At 49.4% G+C, this 18264-nt stretch overlaps 1 protein-coding gene across 2 annotated transcripts in view; it reads left to right on the top strand.

The window, feature by feature from the left end:
- The first annotated feature begins 768 nt into the window (after nt 1–768).
- RNF152 (ring finger protein 152) overlaps nt 769–18264 on the top strand; it is a 73775-nt gene continuing 56279 nt past the window's right edge. Inside the window, exons 1-2 of one of the 2 annotated variants that reach the window (XM_012519715.4) lie at nt 769–1211; nt 2344–2472. The gene's annotated coding sequence lies outside the window, so the exon portion shown is untranslated. Of the gene's footprint in view, nt 1222–2343; nt 2473–18264 lie in introns of both variants that reach the window. The other variant, XM_004478666.5, reaches the window with a different exon arrangement.

The following is an 18264-nucleotide window of genomic DNA, read 5'->3' as shown; positions in this document are numbered from 1 at the left end:
ACGGGCTGTTGGGGGCAGGGACCTGGGCGTTCTTTCCCTGTGTATCCGACTCTAGGACCGAAAGTCAGCGCCACTCCAGCAGCTGGGGGAGGGATCGCAGGCTGGACTGGGTGACTTAGGGACCGTCCAGCCGAGGCTTCTTCCTGGAGGCCCGGGAATGCCGGCAGGCTTAACCCTACCAAGCCACAGAACACGGCGACGTTTCCATTCTGCATAAAAATCCTTAAAAAGGCTTCCGAGGTCATGGAAACATCCTCTAGCAGCAACTTTCCTCCTCCAGGAAGGAGGAGTTAACTCCAGAGGCCAGATCATTTCTTGAGGGCACACGACAGTCTAGGCACGTTCCCAAGGTAGGACTGAGGTTTTAAGGTGGGGAATGGGGCGGGCACTGCGGCCGCTGCGGTTCGCGCTTCCACGTAACCGCTAAGGACTTGCACTTCCCCGCACCCCTCCTCTCTGCACTCTCCTCCCTGCACCCCTCCCGAGGTGGGAGAGTCCATTCCGGCCACTGGGGTGCATCCTCACCTCCACCCACGCGGGACCCCGCCCTGGCTGGACTCTGTGAACTTTAAGGGCAGCCAAAAAGTGCGTGCTGTGACGCGGCTCCAGGGCACTTTCTGGACGCGTGCCGGCCAAACTCCTCCCTCGCCCGGCCCCCCGCCCGCCGCTCCCTCCCTGCCCTCCCGCGGGCCGCACCCCTCCTCCCGCCCAGCGCGGCCCCTTCCCACCCGGCTCCGGCCCCCGGGCGGCGGCGGAGCCCCGTCGAGGCCCCGGCCGAGGAGAGGGGGGCCCTGGAGACCAAGGCCGAGCAGGGACAGCGGCTGACCCCGGCGGAGGCTGGCTCCTCCCGCCCGACGGCCGGACTCGGGGGTGGGGGGGGCGGGAGGTGGAGCCCGGGAGGGCGGGGCCGCGGGGCGCGCGCCGGCCTCCCGCGCCCGCCCCCCGCGGTGCCTCGGTCGCCGCGCCGCCACACAAAGCGCCAGCGCCGAGCCGAGCGCCCCGAGCACCCCGAGCACCCCGAGCGCGTGGGCCGGCGGGCGCGCGCGGGGGGGGGGCGCTTCCCGGGGGCCCGATCGGGGCTGGGGCCGCGGTCGCCGCGCTGCCCGCTCTGCAGCCCGCGCCGGAGGACGGGGCGGGCGCCGCGAGCACCCCGCGATGCTGCCGCCGCCGCCTCTGTAGGGTGCGCCCGAGCCCGCGGCGGAGGAGGATGAGTGAGTTTCGGTTCGTGGCGCTGCTCCGCTCCCTCGCGGGTCGGGGTCACCGAGAGGGGCGCGGAGGGATGCCTGTGACCCCCGCGGCGGCTCCCCCGGGAAGCCGGGGAGCGGGAGAGGGGAACTGCCGCCTGCTTCTGGAGGGTCCCCTTTGGGGCCGGGAGGGGATGCGCGGCCGCCGGGGAGGCGGGCGGGGAGCGCGGGGCGCCGGGGCGGGGGTCCCTGGAGTTGCGTTTCCCCCGGGCGCCGGCGGAGTTGGGCGGGCGGCTGAGGCGGCGCTGTCGCCGGCTCGGCGAGTCCTCGGATGCCCCCTGGAGCTCCGGCCCGAGGGAGCTCGCCGCGTGCCCGCGCCGCGCGCGCCCCAGCTGCGCCCCCACCCCCGCATCTGCCTCCTCCGCGTCCGCTCCAGGCCCCCCGGGGACGCGCCTTCCCCACTCCCCTGAAGTTGCCCTGGCGCGCCCATCTGCAGCCCCGGGGCGCCTCCCGGAGGAGATCGTGCAGGGGGCGCCAGATGTGGGGGTCTTTTGTGCGGACCCCCGCGCTCGGGGCGCTCGCTCCTGGGCGCGCAGCGGCCGGACAAAGCAGGCTGGACTCGTGGGGCGGCGGTCCCCGCGTCCCGCCTAGGGTGCGATTTTGGAAAGAGTAGAGAAATGGGCCAAAGAGTCATGGTGACTCGAGGAGGTGGGGCGCTGGGGGCAAAGGAAAGGGGGAGCATGCCCGCGGATGCCGCGCCGCCGGGTTTGCCCGGGCCGGGGAGCAGGCGCCCCGCATTCCGCTTTAACCGGCTCTCCCTCGTCTCTCTTGCTAGCGTGCGTTTGCCCCAGATATTCTTCTCCACCTGCTCGCTTTCTCTTGGAGGGATTACCGTTGCTAGTAGAGGCTCTACCTACCACCCGAGGAGAACTTGGGGGCGGGGGAGACTGCAGAGGAGGGAGGAGGTGGTTATTCACAACGTAGGGACAATTAGGGGACGTTACGCCCCCCTCGCGGCCCGCCAGCCCCCCACCCCTCGGCCGGCCTGCGTCTCCAGCTCGCCCCGGACGCCCACCCACCCCCCGTGGGCCCTCGAGGCTGCCCGGGTTTCCTTCTCCGCTGCGCCCATCTAACCCTGACCGCCTGTGTCTCACTGCAGGCTGAACAAAGCTCGCTCTCAATTGTGCCCTGCTTCCGGCTGGTCGGAGTCTTGCCTCTCAAACGCGGCCCATTTCCACTTGAGGTCAGCACGCGGAAGGGGGTGAAAGGGACTTGGTGACAGATTCAGGTAACCCCCACTCATCTGGGTGACTGTCTTGGGTGTGTCTGGGTCCTTTGGCCAACAGTGTTGGCCTGGGGCTGCTCGGGAGGTGTCTGCATCACACCATTCCTGTCCGTGTGCGGTGAGGGCTGCTGAAACCCCTGGTTGGGAGACAGAAATCGCAAAACCTTCCTTTTGAAGACGTCGCTGGGGGCAGAATGCCTTTGGGGTTGCAGACATTCCGCCTGGTTTCCTTCGCTGGGAAATTTGAAATCATCAAGGCACAGGCAGTTGAATCCGAATGTGGGGTTTGGATGTCTGCCTGCTTTCTTACCCGTAGTAATGTGTTTTGGCTTCAGTCTCTAAGCGGGATATTGACTGCTGAAAAGGTATCATTTTAGGGGGGTTGATTATGAATTTGACCAGTGCTCATTTAGGACACTGGTCAAAGGCAGTGACCTTCTTAGGCAATCGTGCCTCTCGCCTCTTGCTTTAGTAGCATTTGCCATCTCAAGAGGGACTGGCAGTTGAGCTACTGGGAGGTGGAAGGCAGGGTTGTCCGAGCAGAAAGACTCAGGTAAAGAGCTGTAGTTAAGTTTCCATTTATAGAGCCATGAACCGTTAGGCTCTCATTCCGTATTTTATCTTTTGGTGGTTGGTTCTCTTCCAGAAATTCTGGCCTCTTCTTTTCTTTCCAAGGATCGTTCGGTTTTGATGTCAGTTTCACCAGATCTGGGCTTATCTCGATAGCGCTGGCTGGCAGCGTAACCTTCAGACTGACTAGGACGCAGCCCGGGCTGGATCCTCCTAGAGGGCAGAGTCCTGTGCATCCTGCCCAGGTAGCAGGGAGTGAGGGTGGTCACGGGAACTGGCGGGTTTCTCTTGTACAAAGACAGGGTGGGCGTGCCGAGGGGCGCTGGTGTTTTCTCCCGCTGTGCAGCAGAGGCAGCCGTAGCCTTATCTGTGCGGGTTCTCTTTGTTTTTTTCACTCCAACTCCTTGAAAAATAAAGTTAAAAAAAAAAAAAAAGACTTGAAAGATTTGCCATTCACCTCTAGGGTTGGTTTTGTTTTGAAAGGTGACTTCAGAAAACTTAAGTGACACTAGGATTTATCCTGCTCCTGGGCTAGGAGGAAGAGGAGGTGAATTGCCTGGTCCCAGCTAAAACAAAGGCCCATGCTTTGGGAAGGTCAGGTTAGTCAGATGGTGCTAGGGTAGAGGTATTCCTGCGGGGTGTGTGCTCTTGGCTGTGAGGAGAAGAGCCGCATGACAGAGAGAGTGGGGAGTGTAATAATGCAATAGAAAAAGTGAATACCTCACATGCAAAACTCCACACGGGAAGAGGGCGGCCTGCGCGTGCAAGTGCACGCCAGGAGCAGCCAGCCCCAGGGCTGCTAGGGCTCCTCGTGGCTTAAATTGGGTACCATAAGAAATCCCAATAAAGCCCTGTGTTGTGTTTAACGTTTATTTTTAAAGAAGAGGCTGTCCACCCCAGGGATGTGCTCCAGTGTGGGAGCTTCAGGTTAGACAAGCCCTAGAGGTCATGCAGCCTGCCCTTTGCCTCAGCCCTCTCTGCGCTCTTCTTGAAATCGTTCAGCAGAGGCTTATCAGGTACCGATGCATAATGGGCCCTGTGATAGGTGCCAAGCGGTCGGAGGCGGGGACACCGACCTGAACCACCTTCAGGATGCTGACAGCCAAGGACTTGATTCTAATTAAGTTCAGGGGATGCTCGAGAGAGAGGAACAGAGTGGTGTTGTTGGACTTCTGAGGAGGAAGAGGTGTGCCTGCCGTCTAGGGGCATCTGGCCTCGACTTGAATGCCTCCTTCATTGGGGAGCTCACTACTCTGAGGGCTCGCTGTCAGAAGATGGCCTTTTCTTAGTCTTTAAGCTCTTTAGCTGAGGTTTGAGCTGAACTGCAGGTGAACGCTTCGATTCCACCACAGGGGAGAGGCCATTTGGTTTTCATTCCCTGTTCCTCCGAGGTGTTTGAATGTCTTTCCTGTGTCAAGGTGTTGTTCAGTCCCTGCTGCACTTGAATTGTGAAACAAATTCTGTTTTTGTTTTATCTTAGAAAACAGAGGGGGCAGGTTTCTTTTGCAGATTTCTCTCTTACTCGCTTTTTTAAAATAGTGATGTATCAGCAACACAGGTTAGGTTATGCGGTAGTAATAAATAACCTCCAAATCTCAGTGACTGAATATAATTTATTTCTTTCCCTTGCTGCGTGTCCCTCGTGGTGGGCAGGTGGGCTGTCCTCGTTATAGTTACTCCAGGACCCAAACTGATGGAGGCTTGATTCCTTCATGTGTTTATGAGATCCCTGCAGCACTGGAAAGGAATCTAGCAACTACATGATCTGGCCCAGAAGTGACATAACTTGGCTTTGGCCTGAACTTGTCATATGACCCCATTCAGCCACAAATTCAATATTTCTTGTGCTGAAAAGGGAAGAACTGGGTATGGGTATGGGTGAGTGGCACCAGTGAGTTTCCCACATGCTGTGGCCTAGGTGAGGTTATGAAACGTGTTCCCCCAGGGCCTCGTGCAGGGCTTCATAAGGAGCGGGTGCTGTACAGGTATTTATTGAATGAATGATAAATACCTTAATTGCCCTACGCCAACCTTTTATTTACTAGTATGTTGGTTTTCTATTTATTAACATAAGTGTACACTGGTCACCAAATAAAAACATTCTAATTCTCTGTGTTTTTGTCTGTTTTGAATATGTATTTGCTCTAAGGTGATAAACCAGTAGTGTCCAGGGCTGATACTAGAAGGTTTTGTGCTTTGTACCATGTAACAGAGAGGTGTAACTTACAGACTCTTTCACCATCTGCCTCCTCGTCTTAGACTTCCTGAGTTTGTTTGGAGAAGCCTAGGAGAGAACAAGAATGGCATTGGGGCTGGTGTCACCCCAGCAGCAGTGACTACAAGAAAACAGTCAAGAGGCAGAGGGGACAGGACAGTGTTTAGGGTACCCCCGGGTCACCCTCTGGTTACTTCAGTGTTTAAGACAACTGATAGAGGGGTTTTCTTGGCCACAGGACTAATAGAATACCCGGAGTTGGCGTGCCTCATGAGCCACCAAAGTTTTAAAGCCTTTCTTGCCACCCTCTTTGTAAGGGTGCCATGGTCATAGGCATTGCAAGGGGCTGGGGATTAAGCAGCTGGTAGCTATCAGATTTTGCTTTGGGAAATGCTCGTTGCTCCAGTAGCTTGGCTCACTTTGTAAGACATACATGCCCAGATTGGATGTTTTAGCATTTGCTAATACTTTGAGCATGAGCATAGAATTTAACAGCACTATTGCTTTATTGCTTCTGGCTCAATAATCACCTCGAGAAAGTCAATTTTTATAAAGACAGCTATCTATATTTAGAGAGAGGTAATTGGGCTAATGGACCATGGTAGCCCCCAAGTCACAGCAGCTGAGGATCATCAATATGGGCCTAAGAAGTGAAAGCCACGTCTGGTCCAGCTTCACTTGAGTGACAAGATATTGCCCACAAAGGGGGTCTGAATTGGGAGGTAAGCAGCTGGGAAACCAGCAGGGCGAACCAGATATAGCTCGATTGAGAAGATTTGGGGTGCCTGGGTTGGCCAACCCAGAGCGCAAGGCACACGCTGAGCTGGAGGGAGGGGAAATTAAGCTCCAAGGGGCTCAGTCTTGAAATATATTTCGGAGGCTCCAAAGTACATTTCGGTATTTTGTTTGGCCTCTGAGTCCCTACCGCTTTACTGTCATGACAAAGGTGGCTCATCAGGTGGAGGACACTTGTAGATTGATGTGGTTTCTGGCGCTGCCTGTTGTAGTGTCAGGGGAACTGGAAAAACAGGAAGGCGGTTTTCCCACTCCATGCCCCATAGCTTTGTGAATTACCCCGTGTGCGCTCACCGTCTGTCTCAGTGATGGAAATCAGAATTTGGGTACAGTAAGTACTGGTGTTATGTTTGAGGACTTTGTCTTTTCCGTTGATGTACAGTCATTGGAGGATCTGGAGAGGTTGTTAGGTCGTGTATCTGTGACCTGCACATCCTGGGATGGTTCTCCAGGCCTGGGTTTCCCGCCTGTACCACCTGTGAGTGCTGAGGCTGGAGTACTTTCTTTATGGGTTGGGGGCTGGGGGGACTGCTTGTGATCTAGTGCCTGTAACCTTGGGAGTGGAGGTCATGAGTAGAAGAAGATGCCTTCTTTCCCACTTCATGTATTAATTCCTGCATGGCTAAAACTCATTGCAAACAGCTTGCATGGTAAAAACTAGCCTTCCCAGGGTATCAGAGCTTCTTGCAGAGAAGGGATTGTTCCAATGCTGACTGGCCACTGAGAGGGTCAAGGTTACGGTGACGTGGAATCTACAAATGCTGTGTTCTGTCTGGGTTTGTATTTTCTCTTTGCCCCCACTTATTCCCACCTACCAACCAAATGCAGCTTTTCTGTTCCAATTCCCACTTAAACATCCAGATAATCAAACTTACTGTGCTCCTCACCAGGCTTCTGCAAGAATTGAGTTTTGGCAGACATCTTGGAACCAGGGAGAATTATTACTATTAATACAGTTATTTGGCTTGTTAGCAGGTTAACTGTCCCGAGTGATGGTGATAGTCCCCCGTTTCCCTTCATTCCCTTCCCTGCTACCCTGTCCTAGCTCAGAACCTCATTCCCACTGGGCTAAGTGACCAGCCTCACCTCCTAGCTTGCCCAGCCGCAGGCCATAGTACAAAATCCCATCTCTCAGGACAGTAGGCTATTTTAATTGTTCATTCCCTTGCTTGATAACCTTCAGTGGCTCCTGTTTTTTTGTGGGATGAACTTAATATTCTTTAGTCTTTAAAGTTTTCCCCAGCTTGTTCCTTTCTTTCCAACCTTGACTTTTGCTCTGCCTGACCTTACAACAGCATATTAACTGTCTTAGTTTGCCAAAGGGCTGCCAATCCCAAGTACCAGAAAGGGGCTGGCTTTTATAATGGGGATTTTATTTAGGATAAAAGCTTACAGTTCCCAGGCCATGAAATGTCCAAATCAAGGCATCAGCAGAGATGCCTTCTCAAGGTGCTGCCCCATGAGGAAGCAAGATGGCTGCCCAGGGTTTTGCCTTCCCTCTGGAATCTACCGTCTCCCCAAGCTCAACTGTGGGCACCCCGGCATAGGACTTGTCTCTTTCTGGACCTCCTCTCTCAGTCTTAGTGCTCCTCTTTCTTCTAGTTCACTTGTGAGCTATCAGACATACAGCCTGTCTCCTCTTCTTCTTTTTTTTTTTTTAATTTTTTATTTATTTTTAAAAGATACTTAGATTACGTAAAATGTTACATAAAAAAATATAAGGGATTCCCATAGGCCCCACTCCCCACACCTCCCACTTTTCCCCACATTAGCAACTTCTGTCATTAGTGTGGAACCTTCATTGCAATCGGTGAACACGTTTTGGAGCATTGCCACACAGCATGGATTATAGTTTAGTTGTAGTCGACACTCTTTGAGCTGCTCTGTGGGCCCAGCCCCTTAGGGGCCTCTTTGCTCGGCTGGTTCCAGACTCCAGGAGCTCTCTCAGCCCCTTGGGGCTTCGCTGTTTTCCTGCAGTGTTCTCTCACAGGGCAGTATCAGTGTAACATGGCAGCTCCCTTTCTCTGTGTGTGTGTGTTTATCAGCTCCAATAAGAGACTCAGTCCGAGTCATGCTCATTGACGTCCAGTCAAAAGGGCCTCACGCAGGAATGGATTACTTCAAAACATCATCTTTCTCTTTGGGATTCATAAGAGAACTTCAAACTGTCACATTAGCTGAGGTAGTCTACCAATGGTTCTCCCAAATGTTTCTCCTAGTCTCTTTGTTAGTTCTAGCACATTCTCTGGCCTATACTGCCCCCCCATCCGTGTGCACTCAACATGAATGCCTCAACTCAGCCCTTACCTCTTCTAAAGCTTTAGCCTTTAGCAGTCTCTCAGTCCTCCACAGTTCTACGGCAAAATGGCTGCCTTCCCTCATTGTGTTCCGCATTCATTCATTCATTCGAGAAAGGACACTTATAGATCGTTTTGTGCTATCACCTGAGCCTGAAGGGTCTTTTTCTTTCTGTTTAATTGCCAATAGAAACCCAGTCAGTCAAGTTAACAGGAAAGGTATTTTGAAGTAGAATCCCAAGATGTCTTTTGCCATCAAGCCACATGCCACAGGATGCCAGTGGATGGGATCCTCCTGTCAGTGTGCACTCTGGACCTGTCAGCTGGGGGAGAGGATTTTGGGGGGACAGTTCTCTCCAAGGGGCCTGTGGGCTGGCCGATGTAGTGAATGAGACCTGCAGGATCTTTTTCTCTTGCAAGCTCCTTAAAGATGAGGCCTGGAGGAGGCTTGACACGATTTTGTATTCCCCACCATGTTGGTAAAAAATAAGGGTTCAGTTAACAATCAATGATGAATCTTAGACAACACAGAAGTGCTTCTGACCTACCATGATAAAGGAATTATAGACGCTTTGGGCCTGTATTCCTAAAGGAACTTTCAAAGAGAGAAGCTCATTCTTTGGACCTTTTCCTGCTTACATTAATAATAATTATTACTACAATAATAATAAGAATGTTGAATAAAATTAGAGTTGCCAGGCTGCGGTGTGCGTACCAGTGGTCGAGAGGTGAACCACCATTCTCATCAAGGGTCATCATTCTAGCAAAATGATTCATCATTGACATTGTTTCCATTTTTCAATTTCTGCTGGCCACATGCTTCCAAAATAAAAAAATAAAACCCAAAGCTGTCATTGGTGGCACGGAGCTCGCAGCATTAGGACTTTGCACCCTCCCCACTGGTACCCCACAATCTGGAGGAGCAGGGCTGTGCTGTCTGTTCTTGACAGGACTGTGTGACAATAGTCCATAATTGGCCACGGCATCTCCCTTCATAATTAACTCCTGCCCATAAATGCCTTTGTGGCAGACATCTGTTTTACCTCGCTTCTTTTGATTTCGGAATTCTCATTCACATGACAGAGCCTCTTCTTGCACACTCGGAACGCTTGATCGTTATGGATAGTGCTATTATGAAAGAAGGAAATCTGTTCAGCTGCTTGGGGAAAATGGCCAGGAGCACATTAACATTAAAATAACGTTCTCATTTTGAACGGTAGTGAATGAAGCTGAGAAAATTGGCTCAAAAACAAGCAAGTATTTGGTGTGATATTCTCTTGCAGTTGTATCGCTTTGGGGTGGGTTTGCATGTTGCTTCTTTGCAGGTTATATATTAAAAGTGGTTGGAGAGCACATAGATACATCTCTGTACACTGTGTGGAGAATTTGCCCCTTTGTTGCATGAGGCCTAGGGATTACTGGCATTTTATGTGAGTGATAGCTAATTCAACCGTGCAGGCAGAGAGTCCACCTCAACTGCGGTGAGCTCCTCTCCGTTCACTCCTGTTCCATCCTGCGGATGCTTCAGAAATGCTCCCATAAGGAATCCTTCTACGTACCTGTGGTGGTGGGTGAAATAGCATTGGAAACACTGGGCACCAATGAATTCAGCCATGTCTTTGGTTAAAAATTGTGCTTATTAAATTCATTCAACAAATATTGAGTGCCTGCTGTATGCCAGGCATGCCTTATAAAAACCCCCAGAGTTTATATTCTAATGAAGGGTGTACGTACTTAATTCATAATTTGGTGGTCTGCTTTTTTTGTGGGATGGCAACGGTAAATGGGGAGAGAATCAAAGAACTGTGTCTTCTCTCAGTTTCTGACCTGATGCCATATACACCACATTCCTCAGCCCTAATTCCGTTGAGTGGCTAAAAACAGGTGTTCTGAAGTGAGGTGGACTTGGATTGGCATCTCAGCCCTCCCATATTACCTTGAGTAAATAAGGTCTGATGGGGCCTTGGTTTCTTCCTCGGTAAAAAGGGGGAGAGTCAACCTCATTGGGTTATTGTGAGATTAATGTGAGATAAATGTATATAAAGTACTTAACATGTTGCCCTACACCTTGTAAGCACTAAATAATTGCCAGCTATTATCCGCATCCATCTTATTCAGCATCTGCCATCTACTAGTGTTTGTGCTGGGTTCTGAAAATATAAGGATTGTTGCCGCCTTTCTCCACCCCTCCTCCCCTTCCAGCCCCCGCCGTCCTTCCCGCCAGTCCCGCCCATATTGCCAACCCACAATCTGCCCTCTTCCCCAGTAACTGCTTACCTCAGGTCTATCCATCAGCTTCAGCCTGTCCACAGCCGCCCCTTAGCCAGCCCTCCCTTCATCATGCCCCTCCCTCTACCCAACCCTATATAGCTAAGTGTACTTCTGTAATAAAGCAGACCTGTTCCTGCGCTCAGGCGGTCTCCGTGGTTCTTTCCTAACCGCGCGTCACCCACGCCTGGAGAGCCCTGGTGCTCTATCCCTGGAGCACCCCCTGCCGGCGGTTCGGTAGGAGCTGACCCCCCCCCCCCCCCCCCCGACTCTTGGGCCTGAGCGAGACTGAGACCTCCCCGCTCAGCAACAAGGATGAATAGGCATGGTCTAACCCAAAGAACCTCTTAAGCTAGCCAAGGAGATAACCGCTTCTTAATAACTGTAGCCTCCGGCATTTACACGAGGATTTCTTGGTCTGTTCTTGTAATTGGATGCTTGTCATTGGGAAGACCTTGCTTACATGGTGTGGGGTTTAAAGACAAGGCCTTCTTAGAGGAAGCTGGAGGATAGGAGCCAGAGAGATGCTGAGAGAGCCCACAGGCGACCTGAGCCCTCCATAGCTGGTACCAGGCTCCTTGCTTCTTTGGCCTCACTCTTCCCAAGTGAAGCAAATGACATCCTGCAGTGGAGCCCCCTTTCCTCGAGTCTGGTTTCTTGGGGGGGTCGGGTGAGCAACCAGCTCCTTTTGCCCAGGATTGAGAGGACACTGGGGTTGTGGGACTTTGGGTTTTAAAACCAGAACAATCCCAGGCAATCCTAGGGGCCAAGTTGGTCGCCCCACTTAGGGGTCCTGGCCCTACCTCAGCACTCTTGGGTATCCTGAGGCAGGCTTTGTTGGCTGTAACATGGTTAGAGACACAGCCATTCGGAGAGAGGAGGCAGGAGAGAACAGGAGAAGGCAGCTTGGCTGTAGCAATCCTTTCATTGATGAATTTACTTTGGGGGAACAGGATCTTTTTCTAATTCCCCATTACCAGTGATGGGACCTGGTTCCAGTTCAGGCTGGGTCACTGATCATTGTAGAACTTGAACAAGTCTGTGCTTTGACAGCTCAGGCCCTTTGACAGCTAATTTGAAAATGCGTGGACTTAGATGCCCTCTAGGCTCCTTGTTGCACGATATCTGGAGTACATTTCTGTGTGAGCTCTTCCTGGCTGTTTTTTTTTTTTCCTTCTTGGAGGAACCACCTGCCACTAGCAGTTAGTTGTTTTGTTTTTTGTTCACAGCTATGATGCTTTTGGAATGTGCCCATGTTGTAAAGCCTGACTGTAGTGTTGGCTGCGTTGGGGACACCTGTGTACATACAGCAGCCAGTGCTCTCCTCCTGAAGATTGCAGAGGATTAGTGATGAGTCCAATAATACAAAATGGGGGTTGGGAACAGAACCAAGCCTGGTTCCACCCTCCACAGTGTGGCGGTTTTGGCCTGGGCTCCTGTTTCACCTGCTTTCCCTCTCTTGGAACCTCACTTACTAAAACATGGAATTGATGGAAGCTCTTAGGCCCTTCAATAAGCCATAGATTCTTCTAGCCTTTGGCTAATGTCCCAAACAATAACCCTTTGTGCACTGCTTCTCCTTGGAAGGTGTATGTGTTTATCTAGGAATGTTATAAACTGTCATTTTTGCTTGTTGCCAGTTCTGTAAATTTCATGTACACAGCACCTAGAGGCAAGCGTCAGTTGTCTGAGTCCCCCTTTCAGTTCGATTCCCAGGTAATTGTTACTTACGTCAGGACATCATATTCACTTACATTCCTGATTAAGCCAGACTTCTTCACTATTAGTTCACCTAAGGAAAAGATAAATAGTTTTCCTGTAGGTCTATAGAAGGGTAATTTTTTAGGTAAACAGAACTCATTTAATAAATTGCCTTTTTCTGTATACAAAATGGTAAATTTTAGTTCAAAGAGTTCACGTCTCTGCAGTCAGTAGTTCATTTCTTTTCTTTCCCCCAATGGAGTTGGATCTTTTAAAAATTAATAATTTACTCATCCTTGGGATTTATAACAAAATAATAAATAAGATATTTGAGAATGCATATCAAGACAGTCATATGAAAAATGTCTTTACTAAGATGGAAAAAAGAACATGTTGTACTTTACCCCAAACTTGTTTCACCTTATGTGTGATACCTGTCCAAGGAGACATCAAACGCCTCCCTTTTGTGTTCCTTAGAAATAATGTTCTGTTGGTGTCAAGTCCTGTCTGCCATGGAAATTGAAAAAGCAATGGTATCTAGGCAATTTAGAATTCCTTGAAAGTAGGGGTAGCAGTGATAATGAACTTTGAAGAAGTGGATTCAGGGTAGTTCTTCTGTTGCCTCCGTTTTCATCTTATTCTGTGTCTTTTTCAGCAACTCCGTTAGGTTCTGGTGTTGCTACTCTGGGTAAAGGTGTGGGGATGTGGTTTCACTTAGACTAAAACCCTGGAAATGGGTCATTTTTCTGGCCTCTGGAGGAGGCAGTTCTGATAGGCTGACCCTCCTCTGAGCTCTGGGCTCTGCTGCCCTCCTTTTCACTTCTCCCTTGAATTTCTGACTTGTAAAGACACAAGTTTCTTCCTTTTATGAAGCTGTTTAGTGCTTGGTGGCTGGTATCGATCGATATAATCCATATTATTTAATAGCTAAATACACTCTGTTGTCCCAAAGCCGATCACAGTGAAAAACAAGGAATGTAGAGAGAAATGGCATTTTGAGGGAGGAAGAGTAAAAGAATGAAAGGGGTAAATAATTGTGTAGCAGTGTGGTATCTTTTACATTTGCTTTTAGCCTCAAAATCAAGAACAACTGTTGTTTACATGGTGCTTTTGGCTTCTTATTGAAAAGCATCGTGTCCAAAGCAAGTTGAAGAGGTTATTAATAACGATCCTCAAAATGACGTAGGCATTGAGCCGATATTTTTCTTCCCAAACGATAGCGTTTCATCACAGCTGAGAGACAGTTTGGGGAAGGGGGAGATACTGCAGGACAAAGATAATAGATAGTGTCCCAGGTGCTGTGCAAGGGCTTTGGGCTTGTCATCTGGAAGGCGGTGGTGGCAGGGAAGGTTGGGGCACACAGAGTTTCTGGCACAGCCGGAGAGAACCCGCACCGTCCAGCCTGAGTCTGTGCTCAGCTGTAGGGCGCGCGCCACACTCACACCTGGGATTATGGATTGGAAGAAGTGAAACTTTCTTCTTTTTTTTTTTTTAACTGGTTGAGTGTAACATAATTTAGGAAAGACCTCTGACTTCTAACTGTCCTGTCTCAGAGAACAAAGATGGACGATTTGGGTCAACTATTTGCGGGAATCCATCTGATGTTGACTTTGAGGGAGCATTGTTTGAAAGAGCTGGTGACAAGTTCTATTTGGGAAATTTGCCCTGAGATTTCAGGGCATTGCTTGAGTCCAGGATGGAAGGTTTGCCCTGTGCTAATGCAGGTTTCAGTGAAGTCTGGTGATGTGAATTGTTTCCCAAAGAGTCTCTTGACTGAAAGCCTGTGTAGGCAGTTGCAAATGAAGAGTCCACCGGATGTTGGGAGTTTCTGGCTTTCCATGGACACACTACTAATATAAGCTGTGCTTGAATAGAAGTCATGTTTACAACCCCTTCTCCCTCAGTGACTCTTCCCTGCGCCTGAAAGTGGAATAAACCATGCTTTCATATCCCCATTCCTTCGTGTGTGCAGTTCTCTTTTCCAGGAACACCTTTGCTCCCTGCTCTTGCCTTCTACCACCCCAAGAGAAAAACACAAGCCCACAGCCTCTTGATGACAGGTGCTTCCTTCAAGACCTCCTTTCCATTTTACATTCTCTGTGGAGCCTCCTCCAACTCCCTCAGGCAAAATTATGCTTCCTTCTATTTGTTCTTCATAAACCCACTCACCCCTGGGTGTTAAAATTCTGTGTATGGTTGCCTCCCCTGCTCTATTGTGAATTCTGTGACTGTAGGGAATTCTCTTGTTCTGGTGTTTGGATGAAAACATTTGGATGAATTAATGGATGAATGAGCAAGCAAATGAATGAACAAACTCTGGGAATATGGTTTTTTTGTGGGGCTGATTCCTGTGTACATTAGTGGGAAAATGGTGGTAGGCTGGAGCTTTGACACGTTATGTGATTATGGCAGAGGCTGATAGGTGTTCACCAAAACCTAGGCATGGCTGACACCAGGGGCCAGATAATTCTTTGTTGCTGGGGACTGTTTTGTAGAATTTTAGTACCATCCTTCGCCTCTACCCACAAGGTGCCAGTTGCCCCGGTTATGACTCCAGAGATTTCCCGCTGTCCCCTGGGGAGCCAAATCGCCCCCAGTTGACCACTACTCTAGAAGAGCAGTTTTGCATCCAGGCCATTTGACCACTTCTCCCCATTGGATTGTGTGTGTGGGGGGGAGGAAAGGCAGTTAAGAGCAGGTGTGCCTTTTCCACTCCCCTCCCTATCTGCTGTCCACCTGCAGATAGAGAATTGTATGATGTCCTAAAGGACCTTATTGAGCAGAACCTCCTCACCCATTATTATTAGAGATAAGCCAGTATTGTGGTAGGCCACTGGGATCCCGGGGTGTTTATTTTGGTAGTCAGCCTACCCTGCCTAACCTTCCATGACTGTTGGGATGAAGAGATCTTGCTGAAGCAGCATGCCTATATTCTAGGTAGTGCATAAAAATAGGGATTGCAACCAATGAAAAGGAGAGAGCTTTTTTGTGTGTGTTCTTAGGTAGCATCGGTCTTCTTGCAGTAATTCTTGTAATTTCTATATTTGATGAAAAAATAAGGGGATGATAAAATGTGAATGTCTTTCCCACCACTCTAATAATGTTGATAGGTGAATAATGAGCAGCTTTGAGCTATAAATAATTTTAGTAAAATGTAATAAAACGTCAAGTGTACCAGCCATTCTCATTTCACCGTGTATGTCGATGTGCTCTGTAACCCAAGCTCAGATTGAGATGTTTGTGGCAATTTATGTTTAATGCATTGAACATTTTGGGGAAGAAGTGACAGATGTTGATGCCCCACAGTCCCAGCTGTTCCCCACACCACTAATAAATCACCGTGTGCTATGATGGCCTTTGACTCACTCATATATGCTGAGTCCACTTGTGTGCTGTGGATGAGCGCCCTTTAAAAAGCGGAACCCAGGCAAACTTGCTTTTTAGACTGAATTCAGCCCATAGGTCGAGATTTCTTTTGCAGCAATTAATTGTATTTGTGGCTCTGTCTTCGGAGAGCCGCTGACCACTTGGCACCCGCCTGGATGACAGTGGTGGAGGTGTTTGTGGAGACAATGGCTGCTTGTGGATGAGGCCTTCAGTGGCTGAAAGCTTATTGTTTGGTGCAGTGTCTGCTTGTTCACACAGGCCTCAATCCATCGTACAGAGAGCCACCGCTGGTGCATTTCACCCACCTGTCAGGCACTCAAAGAATCTCTGTCAGGAGATGTAGCAAATCTGGATAGATTATCATAAAAGGGTATAGTCTTTCTTTCCAGTAAAAATCCTGCCAGGCATTTTAACTACCAAATATCTGATTCTAGTGGTTTTTATCCCCATTTTAAACATTTTCACAATCTACATGGCTCTGATTGTGTACCAAGTGTTTTGCATACGATAACTTTATTATCTTCACAAAATCCTGTGGGGAAGGTACTATTAATATCTCTCTTTTATAGGTGAGGAAATCGAGACACAGAGAGGTTAAATGACTTAAGTGAGGCCACACAGCGAGTAAGTGCTGGAGCTGGGATTTGTACCCAGCCACAAATGGCATCAGAGTTTGTGCTATAAACCACTGCAGTATGTTCATGCTGTCACCGATACCCACTTTCTCTGAGATCCCCTTTGTTTTTGTGACTTCAACTATAATATTTGTATGTGATGATTAAAAACAGTTATTGATATTATTGCCTTAGTTTTGTGTGGGTTGAGCATATCGTTTTCCCAAGTGAGCTTGCCAGCTGAGGCTCTTTTTTGTTGTCTATAACTCTTGGCATAATGCTTCCATGTAAGAAGGTACTAGAGTAACATGCTGGTTTTTGTGCAGAGATGCTGCTTTAACAGATGATCACTTGTAGGAGAGAAAACACACATGCACAGGAACTCAGATGTCAGGTAGTGTTGGATGAAGTTGTGTTGGAGTTCAGAGGGGGAAAGATTTCTTCCTGCTAGAGGATTTAGAATGACTTCACTGAAAACATAGGAGGCTCCTTGAAGGATAGATGGTAATCATCTGGACATGGGGGTGGTGGGAATGCCCTCCCAGTGTGGGACCCAGATCAGTAACAGCATTGTTGTAGGGGAGGGTGGATCTTACCTGTGGACAGCAGATGATGCTTTATGACTAGAGCATGGAATGTATGAGAGAGAAGGGCAAGAACACAGCTTCAAAAGGTTGGTTGGGGCCAGATCATGGAAAGCCTTGAAATATAGGCAGGAGACATTGGGATTTATTTGGCAGGAAGCCATTGATGATTTGGGGGCTGGGGGATGACCTGGGCATGAAGCTGTGAGTTTCAGAGCTTAATCTGGCAGAGTGTCATTATGGATCAGAGCAGTTGGGATCCAGAAGATGCAAAGAAGGCCTGGACCCCAGGGGAAGGAGGCTGGAGTAGAGAGGATGAATGAATGTTTGAGAAATTTCAAAGACAGAATTCAAATTTTGGTGACTGATTGAGGGTTGGGTGGTAAATAGGTTTTCACTTCTAAGGTACTAGATGAATAACGGTAACAAATAGAAAAATGCCAGGAAAGGACCAGATTTGGGAGGAATGAAAAGTTCATTTTGAAGATGGCATTTGGTAGAAAATTCAGAGCCATAGCTTTGAGAGTAATCCATGTCCAAGTGGCCATTGTGGACCTGAAGATTTACGGTGTTGCCAAGAGGAAGAAAGGAAGCCTCTGGAGACATGGTTGTGGAAGGACAAAGGTTGAAAGGATGGTAGGCACGAAGACAAAGTTTTGTTTTCTAGAGCATGGGACCCTTGTGTATGATGAAAATTAAAAATGATGTTTTACTTAATATTATGGTGTAGCTTAATCCATATTTATTATCCCCAAGTTGGTTATGATTTCTCCAAGATTTAAATATTTTACAAACCTTAATATACATAAAGAGTGTTTCATATGGGGCTTTTGGGAATCCTCTCATCCAAACTGGTTAACTTAGCCATCCCCAGACACACTTAGGGTTGGCCTGCTGTAATACTCCCCTCAAATCCCGTCTCTCATCCCTGATGATCTCGACTGAAAATGCTCTCTCCTGTCTCCAGGGTATCAAGGCCTTGGTGTGTGCCCTGTGGATGGCTGGGTGATCGGTGGTAGACACGCGCTCTTTGAGGCTTGAGCTCGCCTTCCTCATCTTTGCATCTTTGTTTCCTGGAGCTCTTGTAAAAAAGTACCACCAACTGCTGGCTTGAAACAGCAGGAATTTATTGTCTCACAGTTCTGGGGGCTACAAGTCCAAATCCAAGTCGGCAGGACCCTCCCTCTGAAGTCTCTAGGGAAGGATCTGTTCCGTGCCTCTTTCCTAGCTTCTGGTGATCTGGCCGTCCTTGGCATTCTCTGCCTCGGTTGGTCGTCACGTGGCCCTCTCCCCTCCTCTGCCTGGGCCTCCTCTCCCCTTCCTATAGGGGCACCAGCTCTATTGGGTTAGGGGCAAACCCCACT

This window comes from Dasypus novemcinctus, chromosome 16 (assembly GCF_030445035.2).
Source record: "Dasypus novemcinctus isolate mDasNov1 chromosome 16, mDasNov1.1.hap2, whole genome shotgun sequence".
In the NCBI taxonomy this organism is placed as follows: domain Eukaryota; kingdom Metazoa; phylum Chordata; class Mammalia; order Cingulata; family Dasypodidae; genus Dasypus; species Dasypus novemcinctus.
This window is presented reverse-complemented; position numbering and strand designations above follow the sequence as displayed.